Consider the following 20,940-nt stretch of genomic DNA (forward strand, 5'->3'; position numbering starts at 1 on the left):
AACATCCGAGACAATCAGAGTAGAGGGACCTTGGGAACCGGCGTCCACCCTTACCACTTCACAGATGGAAACACCGAGGGGCCCAGAGGTCTCCGGAAGACTCAGCAGACCTGGAGGGGGTAGAATCAGGACCTCAGACTCTAATCACGGGCCGGTTCCACTGCCTCAGAGCAAGAGCTGGGCTCTCCTGGTGCTGCGTCTCTGCCCTCCACGGCAGATTTAAATACCTCGCTGGAAGTATTTCCAAACGGAAAAGTGAGCCTATCTGCATCACTCAGTGTCCAGTCACGTCCCTCCTCCCTGGTCCCACCCTCCCTCTCCATGTGGGCTGCTGAGGTCTCTGTGACCTCTTGTCCCTCCCAGGCTGAAGCCATCACCTTGGGGCCGCCCACCCTCTAGGATGTCAGCCGTCACTTCCTGCAGGCTCACACCCCACCTCTGTGCTGTGACCAGAGCCTCCTTGCTGTTCCAGGAAGGCAGTTCAGCAAGGAGCCAGCTCCTGCCCTGACTCTTCTTTTCTGCCAGCCCTGCCTGGTCTTCTGCTCTCTTGCGGCCTCCAACCCTTTTCCCTCCCACCAGGGGTCAATGCCCCCTGCCTCCCATCCCCCTTAGGCTCTGGGAGCTTAAACATCTAGGAAGGGGCAACAGGTAGAGCCTGGATTGGAGGGAGGAACTTGCTGCAGGACCAGGACAAATCCCTTAACTTCTAGAGCCTCATTAATCCCATCTGTGATTCCAAACAAGATAGTAAAGTCCAGGCTTTTACAGAGACCCCCACCTACTCTCACCCCAGACTGCTTCAGCTGGAACTGACTTCTAGCTCTGCTTCTTAGATGCTGTAAGTTCTTAGGCAGATGACCTCACCTCTGGGGGCCTCAAGATGGGGATAAACCAGCAGGTGGTCGTGAGGATTAAATGAGATGAAAAGAGTTTAGCCAAGTGCCAGCATATACCAGTAATCATGATAATAGCAACAAGAATGGCCAATATTACTAAGCCCTAAATAAGTGTCAGACATTACGCTGAGTACTTTATGTGGGTCAGTCATGGAGTCTTCATAGCAGCTTATGAGGCAAATTCCACCCAGAGCCAGCTACACGTTTGTGGGACCCTGGACAAAGCGAATCTGTGTCGGATGGGTGACCCCCATGGGATTGCAACCTCAGCACCAGGACGAGCTCAGTACCTGGATTAATGTGGACAAGACGCTCCTGGTGAGTTGCCTACCCAACGTGCGGGGTGTCGCCAGCCTGGGGTGAGGACAGCTGCCACCTTGCCCTGCACTGAGACCTGTGAGGCCATGTGCCTGACCCCAACTTCTTGGCTCTAGGCAAATCCATATGGATAGAGCTGGCCCCGACCAGATCCCCGCGAAGCAGAGGAGCCCAACCGGAAACTGTTCCCCCCCAAGCCATGGTAGCTCTCCTACCCCTGGTCTGCCCACAGTGACAGGTACATGGGTGAAGCTCAGACTCCTGCTAATGTGTGACCATCAGAGCCCCGTCAGAACCAGAAGGGACCTAGGCTCCTTCTCAACCTCTTCTCCCATCCTATACATGGGAAAGCTTAGAGGCCAGAAGGAGAAAAGGGCCAGAACTCCCCTGGCGAGTTGGTGGTGGACTTGGTCTTCAGTCCATCTCCGCACACTGCAGATCCTGGGTGGGTTCTGATTCCGGGTCCACTGCCCTGGAGGATATATTGGCCTCTCCTTATGTGCAGATTCTTGCCTTTCTCTGTGGGTTTAAGTATTTCTTTGAAAATCTCTCTAAATGGGAAAGTCAGTCGCACCCCATCAGGCCATGGGGCTGGGCCACATGCCCCTCCTCCCACGCCCTTCCCACCCCCGACCTGGGCCCCTCGTCTCCTTGTCTCTCTGCCTTCCCATGCAGGCTGCCAGGGCTCACTCTGTCACCTGCTTGTCTCTCCCAGCTGCCTCCGCCAACCCAGGCAGCCCCTCCTCCTTCAGGCTGGACCCACCTGTGTGGTCCCTGGGCCTCTCTTGACTGCTGCTCAGCCCAGACCTGGGTGGCGGAGGTACTGAGGATCTCAGGGATACAGAACCTGGGCCCTCAGTCCTACCCCTGGAGCAGCTTGAGGAGGAAGGCCCTGTGTCCCTTGAATTCAAGAAGACAGTTGGGGACACAATTTAGCTTGGAGGGAGATCAGTTAGTGTCTAAGCAGGAAAATAAAGCCACTTCAGCTATTCACAACAGAGACAATTTAATGCAGAGGATTGTTTCCACAGGTGACGGAGCAGCTGAGGGCCAAACGGAACAGTGAAGCAACCTGGATCCTGGCAGGAAGTTACTCCCGTGCCTGGACTGGAGGGGCAAAGGGAAAAGTGAGGTTCCCCAAACCGGAGTCGGAGGTCACTTCGTGGAAGTTGGAACCACGGAGACACAGCCACTGCCTAGGAATCTACCTGGGACAGAGAGGCGGAGGAGACACAGCCTGGTTTCTCCTGTGGCCTCCCAGCCTCATGCAAGTGCCCCCCAGTGGCTGAGCCCTGCTGGAAGCCAGCCCCCCTGGAAGATGGGACAGAGTCAGGGAGGGACAGAGGATGGATGGGGAGGGGGCAAGCAGACCCAGGATGATCACAGGTGGTTGGGGGCTTCTTAGAGGTAGAGACATTTACCTGAGCCCTCGAGGGTGAGAAGGTGCCAGCCAGGCCAACACTGGGCAGACCATTCCAGGTAACTGCTGGTGCAAAGGCTCAGAGGTGGGAACAAGCTTGGGCCCCAGGAGTAGAAAGGAATGTAGTGGTGCAAGAAAGGAGGTGGGAATTTGCTGGGCTTCAAAGTCGATGTGTAATACAAGTCAAGTATTAGCCTGATATTACAGATGTGAAAATGGGGAGTGAGGGGGGCAAAATGTGGCATCCAGCATACAAAGAACCCTTCTAATAAGATGATCTCAAATCCAGACCTGATCTCGGGCGAGCTAGACACTTGCAGATGGAGAGGCTTTCAGTTCTGTACCAGCTTCCCCTTTCCTCCTAAATGTACAACCCCGAGGGATGCGCCTTGTCCATTTCCCAGCCTCGCCAGCTATATACACCACCCTGGTGATGTATGCGCTCTCTCTCCAAAGCTTCAGCACTTGCTTTCTTGGCTTGTGTGTTCCCTTTGCTGGGAACACTCTTCCATCACATGTTCAAATCATGCTTTCTTTTGCTTACAGGAATCATTTGTTCAGGGTTAAATTCAAGAGTGGGTCAGCTCAGTTGCTGAGGCACCAAAACACCCAGGAAATGAAGGGAGAGAAGAAAAGCCAGAGAAGAAAACTAAGTGTCACCAAAACTCAGTAAGAGATTGGAAGTCAAACTTCCGTAGGTCACACGGGGTGAGATGACGCTCATGTAATCACTTCTCATAATCACCCTGGCTTCAGGAGCAGGTGGGTGTGGTAAACTGCAGGGCTTTTGCTTTGCAAGAAAGGCTGCTAGTTTGGGCAGAGCTGAATTGCTTAAGACAGAAGGGAGAGGTGGGGTCACCAGCAGGGCCTCCTATTACCAGCAGGCCCATACTTCTACTCTCTCTCTGTACAACTTCCTCTGAATGAATGCTAAACAGATATTTAAGGAACATTTATTTAATGCTGGAACCACAGGGTATCCACATGTAAAAGAATGAAGTGGACTGCTACTTCATACCATACATAAATGTTAACTCAAAATGGATGAAAGACCCAAATATAAGAGCTAAAACTATAAAACTCTTAGAAGACAAGATAGGAGTATATTCATGACCTTGGATTAGTCAATGGTTTCTTAGATATGGGGAGAGACTGTTAATGTATACAGGATTTCTTACGGGGGTGACAAAAACATTTAAACATTAGACTGTGGCAATGGTTGCACAACACCGTGAAGATACAAAAAAAAAAAAACAGAGAACTGTACACTTTAAATGGGTGAAATGTGTGGTATGTGAATATCTCAAAATATATTTTAAAAAAGAATATTCATACCATGTTCTTTGATTGGAAGAATCAATATTGTGAAAATGACTATACTACCCAAAGCAATCTACAGATTCAATGTAATCCCTATCAAACTACCAATGGCATTCTTCACAGAATTAGAACAAAAAATTATACAATTTGTATGGAAACACAGAAGACCCTGAATAGCCAAAGCAATCTTGAGAAAGAAAAACGGAGCTGGAGGAATCAGGCTCCCTGACTTCAAACTATACTACAAAGCTACAGTAATCAAGATAGTATGGTACTGGCACAAAAACAGAAATATAGATCAATGGTACAGGATAGAAAGCCCAGAGATAAACCCATGTACATATGGTCACCTTATCTTTGACAAAGGAGGCAAGAACATACAATGGAGAAAAGATAGCCTCTTCAATAAGTGGTGCTGGGAAAACTGGACAGCTACACGTAAAAGAATGAAATTAGAACACTCCCTAACACCATACACAAAGATAAACTCCGAATGGATTAAAGACCTAAATGTAAGACCAGACACTATAAAACTCTTAGAGGAAAACACAGGAAAAACACTCTTTGACATAAACCACAGCAAGATCTTTTTTGACCCACCTCCTAGAGTAATGGAAACAAAAACAAAAATAAACAAGCAGGACCTAATTAAACTTCAAAGCTTTTGCACAGCAAAGGAAACCATAAACAAGATGAAAAGACAACCCTCAGAATGGGAGAAAATATTCGCAAATGAAGCAACAGACAAAGGATTAATCTCCAAAATATATGAACAGCTCATGGAGCTCAATATCAAAAAAACAAACAATTCAATTAAAAAATCGGCAGAAGACCTAAATAGACATTTCACCAAAGAAGATATACAGATGGCCAAGAGGCACATGAAAAGATGCTCAACATCACTAATTATTAGAGAAATGCAAATCAAAACTACAATGAGGTATCACCTCACACTCGTCAGAATGGCCATTATTAAAAAACCTAGAAACAATAAATGCTGGAAAGGGTGTGGTGAAAAAGGAACCCTCCTGCACTGTTGGTGGGAATGTAAATTGATACAACCACTATGGAGAACAGTATGGAGGTTCCTTAAAAACTAAAAATAGAATTACCATATGACCCAGCAATCCCACTACTGGGCATATACCCTGAGAAAACCATAATTCAAAAAGAGACATGTACCACAATGTTCATTGCAGCACTATTTACAATAGCCAGGACATGGAACCAACCTAAATGTCCATCGACAGATGAATGGATAAAGAAGATGTGGCACATATATACAATGGAATATTACTCAGCCATAAAAAGAAACGAAATTGAGTTATTTGTAATGAGGTGGATGGACCTAGGGTCTGTCATACAGAGTGAAGTAAGTCAGAAAGAAGTAAGAAAGAAGTAAGTCAGAAAGAGAAAAACAAATACTGTATGCTAACACATATATATGGAATCTAAAAAAAAATGGTACTGATGAACCTAGTGGCAGGGCAGGAATAAAGACGTAGACATAGAGAATGGACTTGAGGACACGGGGTGGGGAGGGAGAAGCTGGGGCGAAGTGAGAGTAGCATCGACATCTACACTACCAAATGTAGAATAGTTGGCTGGTGGGAAGCAGCAGCATAGCACAGGGATATCAGCTCAGAGCTTTGCGATGACCTAGAGGGGTGGGATGGGGGGGTGGGACGGAGGATCAAGAGGGAGGGGATATGGGGATATATGTATGCATATGGCTGATTCACTTTGTTGTACAACAGAAACTAATACAGTATTGTGAAGCAATTATACTCCAATAAAGATCTATTTTTTTTAAAAAAGTAAGAAAAATCAGATATTAGCACCATTAAAAAAAGAAAAAGAATATTCACTTAAAGAGACACCACAATATTACTAACCTACAAAGTGGCTCTCAGTCCAGCCCTGGGTGAAACAGACAGAACATAGATCTTGCAAACCTGCCAGTCTGAGTTTGAATCAAATCCAGAAACCTAGAAAGCGATTTATCTACTCTAAGCATCAGGATTCTCACCCATGGAAAGGGTATGAGAAGAAGCACCTACAAGGTAGATTCTTAAATGCACACACTCTTAGATTGTCAGAATCTCTGAACCAAACATCTTAGACCTGAAAAGATATGTGGTGGAACCTCCCTGTCTCTCGGTATATAAATCCTCTTTTCAACTTCCTAAATAGGTCATCATCCCACTAGGTTGCTCGCATACCCCCCAGGACAGGGAGCTCACCCCACTTCCTGAGGCAGCCAGCCCTATTCTTGAACAGCTCTGATTGATGACGAGGTCTTTCTTTAAACTCTGTCTCTTCCTGGTTGACTCTTTTTTATTTTATTTTATTTTTTATTTTTGGCTGTGCTGGGTCTTCGTTGCTGCACGCAGGCTTTCTCTAGTTGCAATGAGCAGGGGCTACTCTTCGTTGTGGTGTGTGGGCTCCTCATTGCAGTGGCTTCTCTTGTTGTGGAGCATGGGCTCTAGGCGCGCAGGCTTCAGTAGTTGCAGCACACAGGCTCAGTAGTTGTGGCTCGCAGGCTCTAGAGCACAGGCTCAGTAGTTGTGGCACACAGGCTTAGCTGTTCCGTGGCATGTGGGATCTTCCCAGACCAGGGCTCGAACCCGTGTCCCCTGCATTGGCAGGCAGATTCTTAACCACTGCACCACCAGGGAAGCCCCTGGTTGACTCTTATAGGTCCTGCCTCCTCCCTTTCAGGCCCCCACAGAACCCCTTCAGTGACCTGAAATTTGTATCACTATGTCACTGAGTCTGTCCTTTTCTGGGTCAAAAACTCCTTCTCTGATTTCCATCTAGTATAACTCCGTGGTTTTCCCAGTGCAGAATCAAAGTTCCAGAGAGATTCACCACAGGTAACACAGAGGCTGAGAGATCACATTGTGAGTTGGGGGACCAGCCCATCTACCCAGAGCTGCTATGATAGACAGTAGAACGTGTCAGCACTAGGTCTTCCCTGGGGCTTTGACTAAGTTCCATATGTTGGCTCCTAGCTTGGGGATGAGTGCAGGATTGATCAGAGAGACATCATGACTAACACGGCACCCAGCACCAAGGACCCCTCTCCAAGCTGAGCCTCCACCTCACTCAGCCTGCCTGGTCGGGCTTGTGTCCTGAGTCTCTTTGAAGCATGGCTGGAATGACTCACCAACATCCAACAATTACGCCAGTCTCGGGAAGAACAGAAAGATGGGGAAACAGACTCTCTTTTCACAAGTTATCCCCAGTTTTGTGGGAACGATGGATATGTAGACAACCAGAGACCAGAGAGGAGGACTTCGTATTCCCATTGTATTTAGACTAAAAGATGAAGAGATTTGCCCAGGGTCATACAGCTGGTAAGACAGAGCAGGAATTTGAACCCAGTTCTGTTGACCTCAGAGCCTCTGTTCCCAGGAATGAAAAGGCAGCATAACTCAGTGATTAAACACATAGAATTTAATGTGCCCAATGGAGAGGATGATGATGGGGGAGGTGAAGATAGTATAATTATTTATCGAGTGCTTACTACCACACGCCCTGCCAGGTATCAACTCATTCAATACTCACAAAATCTTACGGATGTAGTTACAGTTATTATCCGCATTTTATAGGTGATGAAACCAAGGCAGGGAGAGGCAGGATAATAATAAAATCTACCTAATAGGACCATGGAGAATAAATGAGGTAATGCATGGAAAGCCCATAGTTTAGTGCCTTCATGACACTGGTTAAGTGCTTAAACTGTAGTTAACGATAATGATAAAAATGTTGGCAAGATAAGGGCCTTAGAGATCATCTAAACCAGAGACCTTAAATCTTTTGTCTTAAAAATTAAATATGGACCCTACAGTGGATATTTGTCGTGTCTTGTGGATGCCCGGCATCTCTGAACACCCTTCCTGGACGTCCCGTCTCTCCAATGTGGAAGCAAGAAGCCAACTTTGCCAGGATGTGTGAAAACATGACCTGGGCTCTATCAGGTTGATCTGAAGGCAATGAGGACTGGCTAGTATTACAAAAGTGACTCTAGCCACCGCCATGGTGTGTGGTGGTGAAGCAGTGGTTAATTAAATTGTTGCCTGTTGTCAATTGGAATGAAGTTCCCGTTGAAAGTAAGGCTTTAGGGACCACATGTCTAGTGCCATAAAATGGCACAAAAGGCAGAAGGAATACCAGTATTGGGGGTAGAGTAACTTCTGCCTGTCCTAGAGAATTTAGGGAAATAATATGGCAAGCTCAGAGGCATAATTTATTGGCACAAGACATGGCCAGAGAATCAGGAACTTTCTATGACTAAACTGTAAAGAATCTCTCATCTCTTGCTGCTGAAGAGATGAATGAGCCAATAACGGAAATAAAAGTTTGAGAATGCAAGTTGCCATATCACAACATCAGTTAAATTTATAGCCTTACCTCACGTGGGCACATGCACGCACACACACACACATCTACTAAAGTTAAACATACACCCATCCTGTGACTCAGCAATTCCATTTCTGAGTATACACTCAAAAGAAATAAGAAATACTCAACAGAAGTATGTCCACCAAAAGACATGTACAAAGTCATAGCAAGTTTATAATATCGCCAAACTGGCAACAATCTAAAAGTCAATCAATCATAGAACTGACAAATAAATTCATATATATCTCATGGAATACTACACAGCAATGAAAAAGAACAAACTAATCCTAATTGTAAAACCATGAGTGACTCTCACAGACATAAGTAGAGAAAAAAAAAAAAGGCAGACCCAAAATAACAATACATACATACTTCATGATTTTATTTATATGAAGTTCAAAAACAAGTAAAATTAATCTACTCTGACAGTAGTCAGAAGAGTCATTACCTCTGGGTAGGAGGCTACTGGCAGGGAGGGAGTGTGAGGGAGCCTTCTGGGTTCCTGGAAATGTCCTATATCTTATATCTTGTTCTACCAGTGGTAATATAGAATATACTTACAGATCCTCCCCTACTAACAATGGGGTTATGTCCCAATAAACCCATTACAAGTTGAAAATATCTTAAGTTGAAAACGCATCTAATACACTCACCTACTGAACATCATAGCTTAGCCCAGCCTACCTTAAACATGCTCAGAACACTGACATTAGCCTACAGTTGGGCAAAATTATCTAGCACAAAGCCTATTTTATAATAAAGTGTTGAATACCTCATGTAATGTATTGAAAACTGCACTGAAAGTGAAAAACAGAATGGTTGTGTGGGTACAGAATGGTTGTAAATGTATCAGCTGTTTATCCTGGTGACCTCGTGGGAGGCAGCTGCGGTCGCTGCAGTTGCTGCCACGCTCAGCATCACAAGAGAGTATGGAACCAAATATGCTGGTCCAGGAAAAGATCAAAATTCAAAATCCGAAATATGGTTTCTACTGAATGTGTACCACTTTCACACCACCATAAAGTCAAAAAATTGTAAGTCGAACCCTCACAAGCTGGGGATCATCGGCATGTATATTCACCTTTTTATAGATGCATATACACATACATATATATTCATGTATATAGTGTGTATATACATTCATTCAGCTGTACACTTAAGATTCAAATTTTCATAGCTATATCAGGCCTCTGGTGACATATGAAAGTTGAAGGATTGACTTAGAAAGCATGCATCCTAAGAATTATAATAAAGACGTATGTGGAGCTTTCGATGTCTCAAAGTGCTTCAAACCCACAGAATACATCAAGCCTCCCTCGTCAGCACAGTTAACCCTTTTCCTGGCACTGACGAAGCTGTTTCTGACTCTCTAAAGGTCCCTGTTATGACCTTGCGGGAGGGTTGTAAGTGACAGTAATCTCTTCATGCACCCTCCCACCCCTCATTGCTTCAACTTCTTTAACAGCACACCCCAAGGGCACCCCAGTAATGTCAAACCCTAGAGGGGAACACAGCCATACCAAAGTAATCTAAAGGTTTAATCCACTTACATTAACAAAAAAAACCTGTAGAATCTGTGTGGGAATGGACGCTGAGGGTGTTAGACCCAGAAGGGAGGAACATAACTTTAGATCAGACCAGCTTATCCATACGGTTCACTTACCTGCAGTCACCATCTAGGTGCTCGCTCAAACCTCCGGGAGTGGTCTGCTTGGTTGATTAGCTAAACCTGAACTCTACGGTGGCCTGTGGTAAGTGAGGTTGAGTGCCATAAATTCCCTGGTTTCATACAGAGGAAGGAATCCAGAGATTTAAGGAGAGCATCCAAGCAGCTCGTCCACGACTTAACTACGTTTCCTGTAGAGGTTCAGGAGAACATGCCTTCTCCAAGGACTGAGAAATGCATTGAGAATCACATCAGCAAAAGGAGTAGTAGTTTCTTTGAAAATCACTCTCTAAGCCAGAGATAAAGGATGGAAATTCTGCCATTGAAATGGACTTTCTTATTTCAAAGGGAAAGATGAGATGAGGTCCTGGAGGATAGTACAGGTCAAGTAACAGCACTTGGCCGCAGAGGCAACATGGTTACCATCGTGGACAGCAGGGCCCCAGTGGGATCAGAATGGTTAGGTCTGCCGGGGTCTTTGGTGTGGTCAGTTGACCGTGGGCTCTGCAGGACAAAAGTAGGTGTTCAGACTACTGAGATTTCAGTTCAGACTACTGTATGACCCTGAGCAAATCCCATTTGATCTGTTTAACCCAAAAAGAAACTCTAGGTATACCCAATAGTTTTTTGTTTTTTGTTTTTTTTAAATTTACCTAATTCCACCTCTACTTTTTAATTATTTATTTATTTATTTTGTTGTGCCCGGTCTTATTTATTTATTTATTTATTTATATTTTTTTGGCTGTGTTGGGTCTTCGTTTCTGTGCGAGGGCTTTCTCCAGTTGTGGCAAGAGGGGGCCACTCTTCATCGTGGTGCGCGGGCCTCTCACTATCGCGGCCTCTCTTGTTGCAGAGCACAAGCTTCAGACGCGCAGGCTCAGCAATTGCGGCTCACGGGCCCAGCTGCTCCGCGGCATGTGGGATCTTCCCAGACCAGGGCTCGAACCCGCGTCCCCTGTACCAGCAGGCAGATTCTCAACCACTGCGCCACCAGGGAAGCCCTACCCAATAGTTTTAAAAATAATAGTCAATAAAATGATAAACAATATTTTGTATAGCCAGAATAAAGTAAGTGTTGGTAACTGATTTAAATAAAATTGTGATAAAATATATTGGGAAGACTGAAGAGAAGTGAGGAGATGTAGAAGAACCTCATGAAAAAATAAGTATATGATATTTAACGCATTAAATCATGAAATAGCATCATAAGCTTGTTATCTGGAAATACTGAGGTCAATAGCAGAAGAAATGCCTGACAGTGTTCAAAGTGATGGCCTCTGGGGGCAAAACCAGAGAGAGGGGAGGTGTGCTCGGGAGTTTGTGCCAGGCATCATTTAGACTTGAAATTTTTGAAAAGTTAAAGTTCTGAAAAAAAATAAATGTCCTGAAGAGCTACATTCTCCTCACAAACCCCTTCCCCCTCTCAGCCCTTCAGCCATCGGCAGACAGGGCTCATGTCACCCAAGGTAGCTCTTCCCTAGGCCAAACGCCCCCAGTTCCCATTGGTCTGGCCTCTTCCTTCCTCCCTGGGAGGTTATGTAACCTGCTCAAGGTCACAAAGAGAGTAGGTGTCACAGTCCAGAGTGACATTTGGGGCTCCTTTGACAGACAGCAGAATAGGAACCTCTCAGGGCAGGACCCTTGAGTTCCCTGGTGCCGTGACTCAGTTCCCCGGGTGACTCTGCAGGTAGGCTGGATGGAAAGTCATCCCTGAGGAATCATCCCACACTGACTCCTGCCTGAGGATGCCCCATGGGAGCAGAGACTGCCCGCCCAGCCCCACCTGAAGCAGGACTTCTGATCTGGCTTTTCTGGGGCATGTTCCTACATATGTCAATAAGCAGCAAACAGGTACAATAAATCTCCTGCATACGAACCTTCAAGTTTCGAACTTTCAAAGATTCGAACATGCTTTCACATGTCCAATCACATAAGTTAGTTCATGTGTCTGGTGTACATTGTCACGTGCGTGCATCCTCTACAAGTGGTTGTGCTTTTGTATACTTTACTGTACAGTACTGTTGCTGTGCAACTCAAGGAGCTTACTAATGAAGACCTGATGGAATTGGAGGCCCAGAGAAAGGATGAAGAGAAACAAGAGGAAGAAGATGTAACTGAAGAACCAAAGAGATTCACCATGCAGGAAATGGCAAGGGGATTTTCTTTATTTGAGGAGGCACTGTTAGTTTTTGAGGCACAGAACCTGAAAGTAGAATGGTACACAAAGGTTGCAGCAGCCGTTCAGAATGCAATCCAGTGCTACCGTGTCATCTATGACGAGAAAAAAAAAGCTACTACCCAGACATCACTGGATCGTTTTTCAAGAGGGTAAATAGAATTGAATCCAGCTAGGAACCAGAACCTGTGCCATCGACGTCAGGCACGAGTGAAATTGCAGCTTGCCTTCCGTCTCCTATTGCTGACGATCCTTCAGCTCTACCATCTCCCCCTCCTCCTCTCCCTCCTCCTGTCAGTAACTCTTCTTGCCTGTTCACTCAATGCCAGCCTCTGTATGCCAGCTGTTGTACTGTGCCACTGTACTTTTCAAGGTACTGTACTGTAAGATTAAAAATGCTTTTTTTTTTAATTAATTAATTTACTTACTTATTTTTGGCTGTGTTGGGTCTTCGTTGCTGTGCGCGGGCTTTCTCTAGTTGCGGCGAGAGGGGGCTACTCTTTGTTGCGGTGCTCGGACTTCTCATTGCGGTGGCTTCTCTTGTTGTGGAGCATGGGCTCTAGGTGCGCGGGCATCAGTAGTTGTGGTGCACGGGCTCAGTAGTTGTGGCGCGTGGGCTTAGTTGCTCTGTGGCATGTGGGATCTTCCTGGACCAGGGATTGAACCTGTGTCCCCTACATTGGCAGGCAGATTCTTAACAACTGCGCCACCAGGGAAGTCCCAAAATGTTTATTTTTTGTGTTTGTTTTTTATGTATTATTTGTGTGAGAAGTATTATAAACCTATTACAATACAGTACTATATAGCCAAGTGTGTTAGTTGGGTAGTTAGACTAACTTTGTTTGACTTACAAACAAATTGGGCTTACAAATGCGCTCTCGGAACGTAACTCGTTCATATGTAGGGGACTTACTGTACTTTCATGAACACAGCCAATGTGGCAGAGGGGAGGTTAATGCCCCATTTCATAGATGAAGAAATTGAGGTTAAGTGAATAAATGACTTATTCAAGACACACCGGGGATACAATGCACATTTGGAGCCAGGCCCGTTGCTAGTGCCTCTGTGCCCTTGCCTTTCTGGGGTGTGTTTCTGCATACTGCAATATCAGCAAACACGAGATATTCCAACTCTGAGCCAGGCCCTGGGGTGCAGGTTCAGGTGGAGAGGAACGAAGAGGACTGGGTCAAGGAGACCCAAGTCTATGTGCTGAGTCAAGGATGTGCACACTCACTGGGCAGCGGAGGGCAGGGTATTCATCTCTACTTTATAGATGAGGAAACTGAAGGTCAACAATTCAGATGAGTTGTCCATGGTCCCACAGCTATTATGGAGAGCGGTAGTAGTGAAGGTCATGGACCCTACAGCCAGACCCCCAAGGTTTGAGCCGGCTCTGGAGCTGCTCTGGGTAAGTACTTGACCTTCCTGTGCCTCTGTTCCTTCTGTCAAATGTGGATACTAACAGATGTCACTTCTCAGGGCTGTTGAGCCAACGCACATAGAGGACCAAGGGCCGGGCCTGGCTGTGCTGCCTTCTCCCTGTCACTCACTCCCTGTTTGGAAAGGTCAACGGATGCCTCTGAAATGAGTGTTCAGAGACAACGTGAGCTGCCTCAGAAATCAGGAAGCAGGAGGGATCCCTGGCTTACACTCTGGAAAGAACAGAGCAGATGCCTGACCCCTGCACGATCTGCCTGTACACAGCAAGATGAAATCAGCTCTGTGAGCACAGAGGAGACAGGATATAAACCCCAGACCACTCTGTCTTGAAACAGTTTGGACTGAAACCGGCTGAAACAGTTTGTGGAGACACCTTCCACACGAGGGCCACTTGGCTTGACAGGGCTCAGGTCACAGACAGGCGGGGCCCAGGGTCAGGAAGGAGGAATATTTTAATGACACAGCCATGAATCCAGACCATGGAGAGACACAGTGGTTCTATTAATTCACTGGGAAAAATTATGTGAGGCAGGTCCTCGCTCAGAGACAGCGATGGCTGGCCTGCTGTGACAGCTGCGAATGGCACTGGTTTGTGTGATTCCAGAACTTACATTGCTGGGAGGCAGAAGGCAGAGAGTGGGTGTGGCCTGGACTTCAGTGTTGGACCCAGGGCTTGAGTCCCCCCACCTCTTTCAGTTGTGTGATCTTGGACCTCCAAACTTTTGCTCACCCAGCTGTGGAACAGAGATTAAAAAAGCCTTGCAGAGAGTCTTTGAAGACTATGGTATCTCTTTTCCTTTTTCTTCCACAATAAAAATAGCTCTTTATTTTTTGGCTTATGTAAATAGTACCTGCTTATGGTGATCAACTTAAATAATACAGAAAGTTAAAGGAAAGCAAGTAAAAACCACTTGAAAGTCCATTTCCCCAATGAAAACCCTTAATGTTTTCAGACCAGCCTTACATGCATCTGTTTATGAGTCTAACAAACCCGTATACTTAATATCCCAGTAACAGTGTGTACTCTGTATCATGAACATCTTTTTAAAATCAGCCTTTTTGTTCCCCTCCCCCCTCCCTCTCTCCTCTTCTCATTCCTTTCTTCCTCTCCCACCCCCCCAGGTAATTTACTTTAACCAAGTGGTATGTATCCTTCCACAGTATTTTTAGGCTCATATAATCATATATATACAGTTTTGGCCTTTTGTCTAATAAAAATAAAAATTATATTAAAAATATACATTTATCTGTGTCTTACTATTCTCACAAAACAGCATGAAAATCCTTCCAAATCAACAGATATAGCTCTAACTCATTGTTTTTAATGGCTGCATTCTATTCCATGGTAAGGAGGTACTACAATTTATTTAGCTATTAACTCTTCCTCCCTAGATGAACATTTTGTTTCCAGTTTTGTTATCATGAACAATGTTGCCAACAAAAATGTTTTGTACATAAACCCTTCCATGCTTGCATTCTCATTTCTGTGATACAGATGCTAGGAGTAGTATTGCTAGACCAAAAACTGTCTGTGGTTTTAATTTTAATAACTATTACCAAATTGCTTTGGCAAATAGATGTTGCCAAACTGTATCCTTCCCCAAGGTTCTTAGTTTGAACATTTTTTGCCAATGTGATGGATGAGCAGCTGGATCAAACCAGCCTAAGTCGGCTCAAATGGCGAAAATTAGTCCAAACCAGCCAAGACTCACCTCTGCCGGATGAACCTGTAATAATTGGGGTCTAACCAGATAAAACCAGCTCAGACTGGCCCAAACCAAATCAAAATGGAATAAATTAGTCCAAGCTTGCAAATCCTTTCAACCATTCCAACTTTCTTCAGCCTGTGAACTAAAATATTGCCTGCCATATCAGTAAACAAAGGATGTTGCAGCCACCCAGCCATCACATTACACCTGCCCCGATGGTGAGCCCTGAGGGAACTCAGGATGGAAACAAAGAATGCCCGCCATCTAGTAGTCAACTACTGCAGCCACCCCCAACGGTGTACCCAGAGGAGACTTGGGATGAGAAAGCACAGGATGCTGGCCCCAGATACCTGAGGTGCATATCAAATGACTTCAGTGAGCCCAAACTCTTGTCTCTTCCCATATGTAGACAAGCTCTAAATTTCTTAACCTGAGATGTCTGATTTTCTTTTATTAACAGTAATATTTTGGGCTTCCCTGGTGGTGCAGTGGTTGAGAATCCGCCTGCCAATGCAGGGCACACGGGTTCGAGCCCTGGTCTAGGAAGATCCCACATGCCGCGGAGCACCTAAGCCCGTGAGCCACAACTACTGAGCCTGCGCTCCGCAACAAGAGAGGCCACGATAGTGAGAGGCCCGCGCACCGCGATGAAGAGTGGCCCCCGCTCACCGCAACTAGAGAAAGCCCTCACACAGAACCAAAGACCCAACACAGCCAAAAATAAAAATAAATAAATAAATAAATTTATAAAAAAAGAAAAAAACAGTAATATTTTGATGCTCCGACTACCTGGTCTTTGTAGCAAAAACTCCTATATATCCTGGCTCCCTGCCTTGCCTCTTCGGAACAGTTTCTCAGAGCTATCTGAGATGCTGTGTCTGGGACCTGAAGTCCTCGGAATGTCCACCAAATAAAACCTAACCCTCAACTTTTAGGTTGGGCCTTTTTTTTTTTCAGTCGACAAACCTCCTCTTGGTTTCAGAGGAGCCACCCACTGAGCAATCAGCATGTTCCCAGCGTCTGCGTGCTGGTCAGCCTAACCCACTTCGGCTCTGTTCAGTGCATTCTGCAGCAGCAAAAATCTGCTAAAAGATACAGCAGACCTTTTGCTCCTTCTTAGTTCTTTGGGTTACAAGAAAACCACCTTCACACTCAGTCACTCAAAGGGGATTTCTTAGCAGGAAATTGAGGCATCTCAGAGACCCCAGGAAAGGCAGAACCAGGAACTGAGAAGCCGTCAGGAGCTGAGGTGGCCACCTCTCTCATTCATGTCTTCATTCTGGCTGTACTTTGAAGTGGAAACCAAGGCCCAGGCAGGAAAGTGGCTTGCTAAGAACCAAGAGCCCCCTGGGAGCAGAGCCACATCAGGGTTGTGAGGGACCCTCAGGGTGGGGGCCTAGAGGTCGAAGGCTGATGTTGGCTGGTAGGCACTGGCTGTGACCAGTGTCCTAACCCACCAGGAAGCCCTCAGGCCCTCACTGGCTCAACTGCAGTTGACCAGTGACCTTACTTTCCTCCTGAATCCCCTGGAGCCCTGAGAGGTTTGGTGGGATCTGAAGCTATACAGATTGGGATCCTCTGTAAGATTTAAGGGGAAAAAAGCAAAATTATTAGTACAAAATTGCTGTGAGCCCATTCCTGGGCCTTGAAAGTGGCTTAACAGAGTGAAGGACTTTGAGATTTAAGTTTCATTTACTTTGTGATAAATCTGCTTCTGGTCTGGAAGCAGCGGGAAGCAGAGCCCTTGAGGAAGAAGGCCTTGGCTGGGCTGGCAGCCTCACCCTGGGCATTCTCTGTACACCGCTGCCCCCTTGAGGCCAGTCCAGGGATTGGGGCGGGAGCCTCAAGCTCCACAGTGAGAGCGCTGGTCCCCAGGTCTGAGGGAGGCCAGGGAAATGTGAGATGGCCCTTGCAGAGAGACTGAGTGCAGACTGTCACCAAGTGTGTGGCCAGAGCTGGAGAGAGAAGTCAGAGTCACCAGCAGAGAGGCGATTCCTGAAGAGGGAGTCAGACGCCAGGTAGCCCTGGTCTGAGTAGTGAGCTCCAGCCTCACAGACTTCCTTCCTATTTCTAGAATATTCTAAACTGCTCCACACCTCAGGGCCTTTGCAGTGGCTCTCCTCTGTCTCGAGTGTTTTTTCCAGCCCTTCCCATGAGTAGCTTCTCATCTTTCAGGTCTCAGCTCAAATATCATCTTCTCAAAAAAATCTTGGGCAGTGACACCAACTTCTTGAGCCTCAGTTTCCTCTTCTAATACATGGAGATTAATAATATTTATAGGGGACTTCCCTGGTGGCACAGTGGTTGAGAATCCGCCTGCCAATGCAGGGGACACGGGTTCGAGCCCTGCTCTGGGAAGATCCCACATGCCGCGGAGCAACTAAGCCCATGCGCCACAACTACTGAGCTCACATGCCACAACTACTGAAGCCTGTGAGCCTAGAGCCCCTGTGCCACAGCAAGAGAAGCCACCGCAATGAGAAGCCCGCGCACCACAACCAAGAGTAGCCCCTGCTCTCCGCAACTAGAGAAAGCCTGCACGCAGCAACGAGGACCCAACGTAGCCAAAATAAATAAATAAATTAATTTATTTATTTAAAATATAATAATATTTATAGGATCGTTGTGATGTACCAGGGAGATGATGATTGTAAACATATGATAACTGAACTGATACTGTTCAGATAACTGAATGGGGAGGGGCATGGAAGGAGGGCTTGGAGGCTGCAAAGGCCGAAGGACAACCTGGGGTGGGGAAGGAGGGTGGTGAGAACTTGAATCTACAGGACTCTCCCCACAGGGCGTACCAGACGTTCTTCTTCCACTCTGCTCACCATGCTATTCTGACACACATCCCATCCCTCGCCACCACCCTGACCCAGGTGACCCTCATCTCTCACCAGCATCCGAGCAACGCCTTCTCTCAGCATGCTGACTAAGCCTGGTTTTTACCTATACCTCCCATCACACCCTGTACTTCTCACACTTCTCCTTCAGCTCAAATGTAATGATTTATTTCTACCAATTTTATTTTCTAATGATTTATGTGGGGTTGATACTTCTGTTTTTGTATCATTTGGGTTTTTTTTAATTAATTTATTTTATTTATTTACTTTTTTACAGTAGGTCCTTGTTGGTTATCTGTTTTAAATATAGCAGTGTATACATGTCAATCCCAACCTCCGCATCTATCCCTCCTCCGACCCTTCCCCCCTGGTAACCATAAGTTCATTCTCAAAGTCTGTGAGTCTGTTTCTGTTTTGTAAATGAGTTCATTTGTATCATTTTTTTTTAGATTTCGCATATAAGGGATATCATACGATATTTGTCTTTCTCTGTCTGGCTTACTTCACTTAGTATTGAATACGATATTTTCCAGGTCCATCCATGTTGCTGTAAATGGCATTATTTCATTCTTTTTTATGGCTGAGTAATATTCCACTGAATATATGTACCACATCTTCTTTATCCATTCATCTGTTGCTGGACATTTAGGTTGCTTCCGTGTCTTGGCTATTGTAAACAGTGCTGCGATGAACATTGGGGTGCATGTATCCTTTTGAACCATGTTTTTCTGTGGATATATGCCCAGGAGTGGGATTGCTGGATCATATGGTAGCTGTATTTTTAGTTTCTTAAGGAACCTCCATACTGTTCTCCACAGTGGCTGTACCAATTTACATTCCCACCAACAGTGTAGGAAGGTTCCCTTTTCTCCACACCCTCTCCAGCATTTACCGTTTGTAGATTTTTTGATGATGGCCATTCTGACTGGTGTGAGGTGATATCTCATTGTAGTTTTGATTTACATTTCTCTAATAATTAGTGATGTTGAGTATCTTTTCATGTGCCTCTTGACCATCTGTATGTCTTCTTTGGATAAATGTTTATTTTGCCCATTTTTTTCTATTGGGTGGTTTGTTTTTTGGATATTGAGCCGCATGAGCTGTTTGTAAATTTTGGAGACCTTGTTGGTCATATCGTTTGTATTTTCTCCCATTCTGTGGGTTGTCTTTTTGTTTTGTTTGTGATTTCCTTGGCTGTGCAAAAGTTTTGAGTTTACTTAGGTCTCATTTGTTTATTTTTGTTTTTATTTCCATTACTCTGGGAGATGGATAGAAAAGAATATTGCTGCGATTTATGTCGAAGAGTGTTCTGCCTATGTTTTCCTCTAAGAGTTTTATAGTATCCAGTCTTACGTTTAAGTCTTTAATCCATTTTGAGTTTATTTTTGTGTATTGTGTTAAAGAATGTTCTAGTTTCATTTTCTTACATGTAGCTGTTAGTTTTTCCAGCACCATTTATTGAAGAGACTGTCTTTTCTCCATTTTATAGTCTTGCCTCCTTTGTGGTAGATTAATTGACCATAGGTGCGTGGGTTTATTTCTGGGCTTTCTATCCTGTTCCATTGATCTATATTTCTGTTATTGTGCCAGTATCATACTGTTTTGATGACTGTAGCATGGTCAGGGAGCATGATTCCTCCAGCTCCGTTTTTCTTTCTCAAGATTGCTTTGGCTATTTGGGATCTTTTGTGTCTCCATACAAATTTTAAGACTTTTTTGATCTAGTTCTGTGAAAAATGCCATTGGTAATTTGATAGGGATTACATTGAAACTGTAGATTGCCTTGGGTAGTATAGTCATTTTAACAATATTTATTCTTCCAGTCCAAGAACATAGTATATCTTTCCATCTGTTTGTGTCGTCTTGGATTTCTTTCATCAGCATCTTATAGTTTTCGGAGCGCAAGTCTTTTGTCTCCTTAGGTGTATTCCTAGGTATTTTATTCTTTTTCATGTGGCAGTAAATGGGATTGTTTCTTTAATTTCTCTTTCTGATCTTTCATTGTTAGTGTATAGAAATGCAACAGATTTCTGTGCATTAATTTCGTATCCTGCTACTTTCCCAAATTCATTGGTGAGCTCTAGTAGTTTTCTGGCGGCATCTTTGGGATTTTCTATGTATAGTACCATGTCATCTGCAAACAGTGACAGTTTTACTTCTTCTTTTCCAATTTGGATTCCTTTTATTTCTTTTTCTTCTCTGATTGCCGTGGCTAGGACTTCCAAAACTATGTTGAATAAAAGTGGCAAGAGTGGACATCCTTGTCTTGTTCCTGATCTCAGAGGAAATGCCTTCAGCTTTTCACCATTGAGTATGATGTTAGCTGTAGGTTTGTCATATATGGCCTTTATTATATTGAGGTATGTTCCCTCTGTGGCCACTTTCCGAAGAGTTTTTATTATAAATGGATGTTGAACTTGTCAAAAGCTTTTTCTGCAACTATTGTGATTATCGTATGGTTTTTATTCTTCAATTTGCTGATGTGGTGTATCACACTGATTGATCTGCAGACATTGAAATTTCATCCCTGGAATAAATCCCACTTGATCATGGTGTATGATACTTTTAATGTATTGTTGAATTCGAATTGCTAGTATTTTGTTGAGAATTTTTGGATCTATGTTCATCAGTGATATTGGCCTGTAATTTTCTTTTTTTGTGGTATCTTTGTCTGATTTTGGTATCAGGGTGTTGATGGCCTCATAGAATGAGTTTGGCAGTATTCCTTCCTCTGCAATTTTT

Source organism: Balaenoptera borealis (assembly GCF_965194805.1).
Source record: "Balaenoptera borealis genome assembly, chromosome: 1".
NCBI lineage: Eukaryota > Metazoa > Chordata > Mammalia > Artiodactyla > Balaenopteridae > Balaenoptera > Balaenoptera borealis.